General features: G+C 29.8%; 1 long non-coding RNA gene across 3 annotated transcripts; it reads left to right on the top strand.

Annotated features, from left to right (window-relative positions):
* Positions 1 to 409: 409 nt before the first annotated feature.
* Positions 410 to 1,921, top strand: LOC104751029 (uncharacterized). 3 transcript variants are annotated; one of them, XR_002035811.2, is made up of 6 exons: positions 410 to 614; positions 688 to 765; positions 1,047 to 1,136; positions 1,257 to 1,308; positions 1,447 to 1,600; positions 1,714 to 1,921. It is a non-coding gene; the product is annotated as an uncharacterized LOC104751029 (long non-coding RNA). The 3 variants fall into 3 exon arrangements; XR_015583744.1 differs by having other exon boundaries at positions 1,085 to 1,136; XR_015583745.1 differs by lacking the exon at positions 1,047 to 1,136.
* The last annotated feature ends 10,413 nt before the right edge of the window (positions 1,922 to 12,334 follow it).

Raw genomic sequence — 12,334 nt, forward strand, 5'->3', positions numbered from 1 at the left:
ATGTTAGTGTTTAGTATGGAACGTAAATTGTTGAGACATAAAAGGAGAGTGAAATTGAACTTCATGGCCACATACAAGAGATATCAGAGGTATTAACTATTTTATCACGTACTATCGATCATACGAGTTACCAAATTTTTCCAAAAAAAAAAATACGCGATAAAACAATGGGACCCTAAAAATAATAAAAGGAGTGAACGATCGTATTCAACTCCATTATGAAAAAAGGTAAATGCTAAGCTACTTAGGTAAGGAATAGAATAATATATATCTCGGATTATTGGCACACTTTGAAAGAGTTGGTATCGAGTATCACACATAAATTCGAATTAAACAAAAAGACAAACTTCGTACTCGTCGACACCTCTCTATTTAAAACTCGTATTTAAGGGGTTGTTAAGAGATGCTTAAAGTTAAAAATAAATCAAAATACATTATTAATGTTAAAATGGATTCTAAGTTAAGCATTTTTGGTAATCGTTTAGGATCTCATATGTGTCAGTCTGCCATTGGCTAATGAAATTAACAAAAGAAGAAAAGAAAAAAAAAAACTCGACCAAAGCTACATCTCCGCCGTACTTTCTCTGATTCATCCCCATTCTTCTTCTTCTCCGGTTCGGATTCCTCTCTCTAGTAGTAAGTCTCCGACTGACTCACAATCATCAATTTGAATTTTGTTTGTTTCAGATTTTCTTCCAAAATATTGAAGATTCCTATTCTCGTAATGCTTCTCTGCTACTCGTTCGCCTCCTCCTCTCGCTTCTGGTATACTCCTCCTCCTCTTCATTCGGATTTTTGTCTAGATTCATTTCAATTGGTAAGCAGATCAAAATGTAGTTCTTCTGATAAGTGAGTCACAGATGGTAATTAGTGTTCCTATTGTCAACAAGACTTAAGATTCCTGAAAACTGGTGTTCATCTTTTGCAATTTGGTTCCATCTCTTTGTATTTAAATAGAACCAAGGTCCTTACAAGAGAGAAGATGCTTGATTGATAAACCTGTTCCACTTTATAGTATGAGAATTTTTTTTTCTGTATACTTATAGATATTGGTTATGTCTCTGGATTTATATATGGTTTGGAGTTGTGAGAAAGTTCCATGGATGTTTCAAGAGTCGTTGGCTGCTGCTTTAGGGGTAATAAGAACTCTTTGATGCATTCATCTCTTTCTTTTTTTTTTTTCTTTTTCTTTTCTAAATCACAGACAGAGAATGAAACTTGTGATCTTAATTATGCATTTTGTTTTGATGTTGCAGGACAACAGTTAGCTTGTGCGGTTCATTCCATGTGCTCGCTGCTTTTGCAGAGGTAAAAAAGAACTCTTTGATGCAATCATGATCCTGTTCTTTGAACGCTAGACTGTGGCTTATCTTCTTGTTATGCTTATCTTCTTGTTTCCCTTTTTGATGCAATATGTGGAAACACACTTATGCTTAATTATTGCAGCTGGACTTGATGGAGCTAAAACAGCTTTACTGCAGATGGTGATACTACCGAGAGTACTCTTCATACAAATGTCTTATACCTGGACTTGATGGAGCTAAACAAGCTTTATTTTGTAGGATACCGTCTCTCATACAAATGTCAAAACCTTGCAACTGTAAGACTTAAGAGTACTCTTCATAATTCATTTTTTTTGGGTCTGATTTTAGCCAATGCCCTGTTTTTCTTCATCATCTTTGTTAATCTTATACCTTCCTCTTGGTTTTTCAGGCAGCAGCGAGACATTCTCTGCTCTCCAGGATCATATAAAGCTTGCTCTCAAGTCTTCAGGATCTTTATACATTTCTAATTTGTTGTTCTGTTTTTTTTTTCCAGGTTTAGGATATGTTTATATCAATCAATGATGGCTTTGTACTTAAAAAATATCATAGTTTTCAAAATATTTTTTAAAAAAATTTAAGAACCCAAAATTATGATCTACCATTGGAGCATACCATTTTAAATATTCTAATTATAAACGTACTTAACCATCTTTTTTTAGCATCTACCATTGAACTTGCTCTAATACCAGTTATAAACTTAGAATCAAAAGTAAGAGTCAGACAAAAAGAAAACAATTTTAAAAAGTTCCAAACGAGTCAGAAGGCCAACTCCTTAGTATTCAATTAGTAATATATACGTAATTAATTAAAATTTAAGTGTAAGCATATAATTTGACTATTAGTATTTTCCCAACCACTTCGAATCAAACAATATTATTGGGGACTTCACGACGAAATTCATTATGTTGATAAATCATGTTTTGAATCTTATTTTACAGTGTGTGTTTTTTTTCCTCAAACCTTTAATTTTTGCACTCGATTTATACCATTTAAACGAGGAGATGGAGTTGGACCGATGCTAACAAAACACACACAGAAGAAGCATCATATAGAGGGTTTTACGTAGCCCGTTGTTAATTAGACTCATTAAATAGTTTATCAATATTTCATGGGCTACAATCTATTCGTTTTGTATTATCAGTGGTATAGTTGACGAACCTTCTGTCTAATTCGAGAGAAAATGTGGAGATGAATCGATGACATATATTTTTTAACTACAGTGAATTCTCTATACTGAAAATATTTCTGTTTTTTTTTTGGGACTGAGAAGACTGCAATATATGATACTGTATCTATGAAGGATTAAAATGAAAAATATCAATTTTGCTAAGGGTAATTTGGAGAATGATGAAGAGCTTTCAATTTCAACATAGCTAGAGGAGACAAATATTTTAGGGATTTTTTGGTGGATGGCCTAAGATATATAACAGCCACAAGACATATTCACATTAATGTAAGTAGTCTTATTTGGGTTTGGGTCTCTTGGGAGAATATGATGGGCAATTAGGTTTTGACTATGACATTTTCTTATTTATTTTGACATGAGAAAAATCAAAATGGGAGCCAACAATTGTATCCCATTGATATACATCGTATTGTGTTTACTGAGTTCTTTGGAACTTTTCGAATCCACTCGTTTTACTTTTCACTCTAGTTAGTTTCTTATGGAGTGAGTGTTTTTCTGCATCTCCATTCGTTTTCTTGTTTAAGTAGTTGTTTTGACATATTCCCAAAGAAGAAAACAATTCTTACACCTTGTGATTATATACCAGATAAATTCACCACTTCATGATATATGTCATGAGTGTAAAAAGTACGTAAACTTTTTATCTAGACTTTCATCTAATTGCTGTGAAGATCATAGAACTATTATGGTAATATTTGAACTTAACAATTGAATTTTGTTGATTTTGGTTTAAAGGTCGTTTTGCATCTGATATTTGGTAGCACATAGTTTATGGAAATTTATTGCTTTCAGTAACTCTACTATTCCACAATCTTATACCGTATTTTTTTCCTTTCATCTTACGTATAATTTAAACTATATGCAATGATAGAGAAGATCATATAGGACAAAGAAGAGAAGAATGCGAATATTAAGTTGTCAACTAGGGTTTTGGGTTGTGACATTACATAGTATAATTCATAATTATGATTTTTCAACATGTGCAGAGACTTTTAGTACTATTTTATTTCATTTTTTTAAAAAGGTTTAATAGGAGTTAATGCCACTTCGGTTTAGTGGTGTCTTGGTGACGCATGCGGCTGCTAAAAACCAGCCACAAAAGTTTTTGGATTCCTTGAATACATATTTTAGTTGACTTAAAATTGAAACATACTCCAAAATCGAGAGAGCATGTTGGTAAAGTGTTGGATTCCTAGCTAGCTTGAATACATATCTTATCGTTAAATACAATGTACTACGAGCAAGGGTATTTTACCAACTGCTTCTATTCCGACACAAACGAAGGAAAATGGTCCAGACATGATCTTCACTTTGGAAACTGTACAATTCAGTTCAGAGTTTCGAACTGAACTTTTTGTTTTCAGGCATTACAAAACAGTAAATGTTCTTTCCCACTAGTATTTTCTAATTTGTCCTTTCCCTACAAAATTTTAGTAGTGCGAAACGAAAAAAGGAGCAGTGAATCATAAATTTTTTACTTATCCATTTGCACGTAGATATGACTCATAACTCACAATGACTATTCGTTCGTTGTAATATCTGCAACTTTAATAGCACTTGAAATCAGTGCCCTTTCTCACATTTATTTCTCCTCGATTCGGGATTCTCTGTAGAGAGGTCGACGACTCTTTTTTTCGTTAAGTAGGTCAATAACTTTTCTTATTGTTGATAAGGTTTTGGATAAGTTTTTCAACTTTTCTTGACTATTTGCATATCCTTATTAACCACATAATTCAATGTTTTTCCACATTATTTAATCATTGTTTTAACTGACTCTACTACTCTCTATCTGGATTACATTTGATCTATTTTACAGAAAATGTCACTAACTTTTTTTTAACGTTTTTTAAGTAGTCAGACTTTTCAAGTTTTGTCCATCAAATGAATTAGGATAATAATATATTCTTTTTCCTAACATATTACGATAAATCTAGAACTTGCATCAAATTAATATAGGGAAACGACATATTTGTCAAACTAAAACAAATACAATAACATATACTTATCCAAATCAAAAACTAATACCAATTGGTATATTAAATGTAGATACTGTAGAACGAATTTGACTATATATGTATCGTTTGCATCAAGTATCATTATTATGTATCATCCAATATGTTTTTCGTTTTTTTTCAAAAAATATGAATTTGACATGTACAACTTAGCATTCGTTATGTTCATTTTGAAAAGTAATTGTACTTTGTCATGGTATATCAGCAAAATCACATGACATGCATGTACATTAACAATCGTAGAGTTTATGATGTTAAAAAAAAAAACAATCGTAAAGTTTATCATGTATTTTAAACCAACTATAGCTGACGTCAGTTTTATACAGCATCGGTTATTTATTTAATTTTTTACCGTGGACAAATTACATTCACTCGTCGAAAATGCCACTCAGCAAATTTTCTTCTCTCACTAATTTGATTTTCAATACATCAGTAATGAGCTTAAATTGTGTGGGTGCATTGCCAGAAAATGACAGTGAAATCCACAGTTATTTTCCACCAATTGGCTGAAAAAAATAAAATCTGTTAAGGGCATGAAAAATGCCATCACCAAAAAGTCATTGTTAATGAAAAAAATATAAGTTTGATTAGAGATATAAAACGATAAAAAATGAAATTTATTAAGAGACAGGTAAAAATAATGATAAAATAATGGGTTTTTTTTACTCTAATGCAATGAATAATGACATTAAAAAGCGAAATTGGAAAGACAAAAATATTAAATACGCCTTTTGTTATCAATCAATAAAAAATGAAACAATTTGTGGGTTTAGAAAAAAAAGTGAGATTCGCGGATTTTGATACTGTATTAACTCTTGGACCGCAGTTTCAGATAAAACACTCCATTGTCTAGCGTATTTGCACAAAAACGCCTATGTCCCACTGTATAATATTATTTTTTTTACTTTTTTGAAATTTTTAGTTTTTTTTACAATAGGTTACACCATATATTTTGATTGTTTTATTGTGTTTTATTTTTTTATTTTTTATGATTGAATATTTGAATTCAAATAGCAATATGTATTTTTGAATTCAATTAGCAATATGTAATTTTCATAATAATTTAGGTGTATAAGCTTCATAATTGCATGAAAAAAATTCTTCACTAAAACAAAACAAAAATGATTTACAACTATAATAATTATAAATATATTTTAAAAAATTTTATCAATGGTAATTTACATCGGTTTTTGCTTTTTACCATTTAAATATTTTATTGTGAAACACATAATATTTTTTTACCAAACAAAATTTAATTTTAAATAAGTTTTATTATTTAAAATTCAGAAATAAAAATATCTATTTATTAATACAAAATAAATGAATATATGTATAATTATACAAATGAAAATTTTAAATAACAGCTATTAATAAAATAATATGAAATCCATACCGTAAATTTTTGTCATCAATCAAACATTGTTTTGTACCACTGATTTTACAGTAACCGCACTTGTCCCCCAAAAAAATTTATCCCGCATGTACCGCAGTTAAACTGTACCGCACTATCAAATTGTTTGTCCCAAACCACTAAATCCACAGTTACCATTTCGACCCTAATTTTTTCGCTTGTTTAATTAGTAATCATTCATACGATAAAATCATACTGCAATAATAGTGATGTACGGATGTTATTATTTTTCACATAGCAACCATTTTTGTTTTCATTATCTAAAGAAGGCATAAAATATTAGTTAATTAATACATCCAAGCTATCTTCTTTTAAATTATCCCACCAATTAGAAAGTTTTAAAATCTGCAAAATCATTTTTTACTTTTCATTGCTTTGAGTTCATTGTTTTTCTGTGTTATTTTTTTCTTCAATAGCATGCATATATAAATTTGGGTGATGGTTTGTCCAAAAAAAAAATTGGGTGATGATGTAGCGACAATACGAGCACAAACCATTATCATTATACTTCATGAGTTCATGTCATGGTCGAATATTTTTTATTGTTGTTGTGGGGGTGGATACAACATATATGGCATCACCTATAATCCTATATCGACCCTATAGATGTTTCCATGCTCTTTGAAAATATGATCATGCCATTGGCCCTACCCTATTGTCACCACCTACTCTGCTATATAAGTATGCATGTGGCAAAATTATATGTATACACATCCACTCATTTTCATCGTAAGTGGAAACTGGAAAGTTACAATATTGTATATGACGTCGGTTCTAAATTATTTTACTGATCGAAGCTTTTTGACAAGAGAATTAAAATTAATTCAGAAATTTGCATTTACTTTTAGTAACCGAAATTAATGCAATTTGTGTATGTGTGCTGTATATAAACATTTTTATCCGATTTTTCTTTATTGTATTATATTTGAAATAGAAGCTTGTACAATGCACATGCATTATACTATATACCAAACGCTTTTTGGTCATTCTCTCTAACTCCACTGGCCAAATTCTTCACGGCATCATGTGTTCTGAAGTCGGCTACGTACACAAACACCCTCATGCAGAACCAAGATGTAGCTGTGTAGCGGTAAATTATCTGGTGGACCTACGCCCAAGATCATTTATATTAGGTTCTGGAGATAAAGACGTGATCCTAAGATATATCGGTTGTAAAATAAATCAAGAATTGTATTGGTATTAAGCACTAGTCATTGTAGTCAATTTACTTAGATTACCAAGAGGCAAAGATTAAATGTTAATTTACATTGACTACTTATTCGATCTAAAACTAGATGACATTATTTTGGGTCATGTCGCCTATAGTGTTACATGTTCTGTAGAGCAAATCTACTTCTAATTCTACCGAATTGTCATCGTCAGAAACTTAAACGATATATATATATATATATATATATATTATACTCTATATAAATGATTTTATAATCCAAATTAGAATAAAATAAAATTATATCACTTTTTTAAAAGTGCAAATAGTAGCACCACACAGTTTAATTGGACTAAAAAAATCAATCTAATAAGTGTCATAATAGTTTAAATCCAAATTCTAAACATCTGATTCGACCAACTTCTAAGCAAGTGTTTGAACAAAATTCTAAGTAATTATTATAGTGGGTAGATAAATTGATTCCTTTTTGTTATGGATAATAATAACATGCAATTATATATTCTTATTCAGTAGTAAGTAGTAACATAGTAATTATGAGTTCTCGTGTAATTATCTCTTGTTTAATTTTTGTATGGACGTAAATAATATCAGTATAAAATTTTAATTGTGAAACAATTGTGAACTGAACTTGAATAATGCCGGTGCTAACTTTTTTTTTTCTAACGGCCGGTGCTGACGTAGTGACGTTGACTACATTATTAACCAACTAACCAAGTAGTGGGAGATCGCAGTCCCACTTGGCCTTTGAAACAGTGGGTTAATCGAATATACCCTTTTTATTAAAGTGCAATAATTTATCCAATAGATTTTGTTTTATTAGAAACCATACGATCAATACTGTTTTTCTTATACTTCAATTTAATGAAGAGTAAAAATAATAATAAATGTATAATGGTTTTATTCTCTCTGATTAGGAATAATTGGCATGTTATTTTAGTTTGTCTACCAAGAAAAGTTTGGAATATATGATATTTTTAAACAGCAGAGCAAAAATTAAGATTATAGAAACAAATACATAAATGTATTGAAAGAGACAAGACATTAGTTAACACATGTATTGAAGTTGATGTTAATAATGTCTACACTATACTTATACAGTTATACTGTAATGCCAAGAGCTTACTTGTGTTCGTAAATGGTAAGTTAGGAAAACTTCTATAACAGTTTGAGACTCTGCATGATATTTCTCAGAGATATATGTACAAAAAAAGACATTGTACAGTGCAGTTTGAGTTTCTAAACACGTTTCACTACGAATTCTTTTCATTTTTATTTTGTCACCGAATTATTTTTATTTATGTATCATACTATAATGATTTTTCCCTTTTTCTTTTTGGGGCAGATAAAGGATTAATGAGTGTTCAAGAAAAAAAAATGAATATCTGTCATGAGCAAAAATAAGTTATCAACCATAAAGCACTACAAATTCAACCTTTTTATACTATTTATTTTAGTATATACAGTATATTCTACAAGTATTTTAGCTCAGGCTGCTCAGCTTTTATAATGGAACAGTATTAAAATCTTGCCTGTGATACTTTTTACTATTCAATTAATTTCTATGACCACAATAAAACCGTGTTTTCAAGTTTCTGACGTGTAAGTGAGTCATTGAAATAATTTAATAATTAAGTGGATTTCTTTTTCGGAAAAAAGGGAATTTATTTACATCATCACCAAATCTAAATTTTTACTTTTTGAGGTAAAGGCAAAAATAATACAATATTGAGGAATAAAATAGGTTGATATCGACAAATGAGACCCTCTTAAGTCCTAACTGATGACCCCACGACGCTACGAAAAGGTATGCTGTATGCGTCAACGTCATACAAATCAAACCTTCCAATCACAAAACAGACCAATTGGGCTTGATTTGCGATTTTAGTTATTGCGTGCCAAATCTGTTAACTTTTTAAGTTTTGGAACAAAATATGTTTTTTTCCATGTGAAACCACTCACTTGTGCAGTTATACAAATAATAGGCACATGATAGACATTCGTACTACAAATCTTTTTCCTTTCAAAGCCGTAAAGGTTTACAGTAAAAGGCGTGAATAACTAGTTATATGAATCAGCATCACCATAGTATATAGTTCACATTTTTTTCCAAAAACATTCAAGACAACTATGCAGGATGCCATAATACATTTTCAGGAGTAGTTAGAAAATTTAGACGGTGACTGATAGAAAACCTGTGGTGTAAGAAGTGGAAAAAAAATTTCACTGCAAGATTTGAGACTTGCTTGCAGTGAATATAATAATTTTATTGGAGTATTGGGTTGAGATTCTGGAGATCGATTAAATTTGCTACGGCATTATTATGACAAATGTTTTGTACTCAAATTTCGAACTCCATTAATATTTTTTGGGGAAAGAATCTTTATATGTTAAATAAATTCTAGCTTATCTGTGATTTTGTCTCCGGAGCTGCAAAACTCCAAACTTGGTTTATCATGTAAAATATTTATTTCAAAAAATATCAGAACCACGTGAATCGTGATCCAACCAATTGTATAGTTTTCGTCTATACTTGAAATAAGTTAGAATGTTTTGGTTTCTAGTATTAATTATAAAACTTTTGTTGTTATTGTGCAAGTTAATTAGTATTAGAAAGAGAAATAGGATTAGCAGCATCAGGAAATCAAATCAAAACTATAAACCGATTATAACTTAATTATTATATCACCTAACTACGGGAATCTACGGATTATTCTCCTCTATAAAATAAGTTTTTTTTTCTGCAAAAAAACTAAGATACATAACACAATATTCGTTCACGAAATTTCACCTATCGCATTCGCATGCAAACCTAAACCCTCTCATAAAAAATGTATCCCATATATTTACGATAAAAAAAGCATACATATATATATATTTCAGAATTCAGAGCACATGGATTTGATAAAAGGATATTGGCAAAAATGAATTCATAAAATATTAATTTAGCCGTCGCCTTTTGATTTAATTTATAACAAGGATATGCTTTGCTAAGCAACCGTTCTCTTTGTAAGCATTGACTCTGGAAAGACTACGTCGGAGACCAAACTTTCGACTCCCGTCCTCACCAGAAAATTAAAGAAATATTTGAATATTGGAATGGACAAAGAGGAACTAATTGGACTTACTATTAATTATACCAGCTATAACGTGTCGACTTTAGGTGTTTAAAATTATTTTAGGGTTTTCATCTTTGGTTTGATTTATAAATCCTATCAAATTTGGTTGAATTTCAAACTACTTGAATCCTTTAATTCTCCCAAAATACATGTAGACAGACACTTTTATGTTTTTGTTACGGAAATAAATGGTACTACATAACAACTGCAATTATATTAGTCAAGTATGGTGTGCATATCTACGACTGTGGAACCCATTTGTATTTTTGCAATTTATTTTGTTACTAGAGAACGTCATACTGAGATGAGATGAATCTTTAATAATTTCCCGACATGTACATCGTTGTACATAAATGCACCTTTGAATTTTAAAACGTGGCTAATCCATACATTCTATTTCTTGTTGTACAACATATGCTACCTAGTTTAGTAGTCGTATGTGTTTAGGTGACACTGAATTAATAGACTTTTTTTCGTCCGAAAAGATAACCTTAAATACTCGATTAGATGTTTGCCAAAAAAAATATATATATATACTCGATTAGATTTTGTCCAAAAAAAAAGAAAAATTGATTATATATATATATATATATTTTAGATTACGTATTTGATATTTCTTAAATCAATTCTTACAGTATTAGAATCTTTTTAGATCATTTCTTAGAATAAATTAGAATCTTTAGGATGATTGAACTCTATATTGTACACCAATTTGTATACTCTATTATTTTGTGAATTTAAATCTCAGCCCTAACTTTCAAAAAAGAAAAAAAACACGAATAGCAATCTATTCTAAGAAAAAGAAAAAAGAAAAAGGAAAACAAGAAACAAATTAGTGAGCTGTGGATTTTCGTCATGACCAAATAAACATGGTCCATCTTAAAAAAAAAATCGTTTGTAATTTGCGAACATACCCCAGCCTTAATACTCTTTGTTTTTTGTTGCTGATCAAATTAAATCTATTTTTGTCTCTTTTATGAATTTATTACTTTTGTCTTTCTAATTATCGTACCATCGTATTCTCGAATCAGTCAATTTGATACGTCATATTCTAAAATGCTAAATATATTGATAATTATTATCTTTGGTTTCTTTGTAATAGAATTCATTTAAACCACAAATTCGATGATATTATTTTTTGTTTTTTTCTCATTCACTATATTTCTTAATATCTTTGAAGCTGTACAAGGTGCACCATAATTGTATGGAGAAAAAAATATCTTAAATTTTTTAATTTTTTTTCGATTAATACTCTTTGTTTTTTGATAAAGTTTTAATACTCTTTTTTAAAAAGAAAAATATATATTTATCTAAGTTAGGTCGACAATGACAGAAGAAGACAACAAAAATAAGCTAAGAAATACAATAATTTGATTTAAATTATTTTATACAATATATATATATATATTTGTGCAAACTCCTAAATAATTTTATGAGGATACATGATTACTCTATATAAAGATAAACGATTACTAAAATCTATATGAAATCCCTGAGGGGTTTGGAGAGAATACGAAAGAGGCTAGCTTAAAGATGCTCACACTAATTAAAAAAAAATTATTGAATGATTCAACTTGGTTTTGTGCTGGCTCGATGAAATATAAAACTAACGCTCACGCTAATATAAGAAACTAAAATTAAGAGTACTAGGCAGCTTTGGTTTGCACTTTCTAAACAGATGACATAAACAATACGGTTTGGTACCAGTTTAATTTATAGTTGTAGTTAACACACCGGTATTGTTTCTATAGGTAGCTATAAACAGATCAAAAGATCATCTTACAATTCACGTATTCAAAGTTTCTAACGTGTTATAATGTTCCAAGTTTGGAAATTATAAGTAGAATTATTTTTTAGTTATAATTGGAAATTTAGATATTTCTTTATGATATCATTGTTCATTAAAAGAGTTTAGATTTTATGAATGGAAATATATAAACTGCACAGGTAGAGAGTTAAACAATCTACCCCACACAAAAACAAAAAAAAGAAAAAAAAAAAAACATAACAAACAGACAATTCCAATCTGCAACATGTTTGAGTTTCTAAAATTTTTGCGTCATGTAAAAATGGAATTGAGGTCTTCATATAGATG

The sequence above is a fragment of the Camelina sativa genome, chromosome 16, assembly GCF_030686135.1.
Source record: "Camelina sativa cultivar CO46 ecotype springtype chromosome 16, ASM3068613v1".
NCBI lineage: Eukaryota > Viridiplantae > Streptophyta > Magnoliopsida > Brassicales > Brassicaceae > Camelina > Camelina sativa.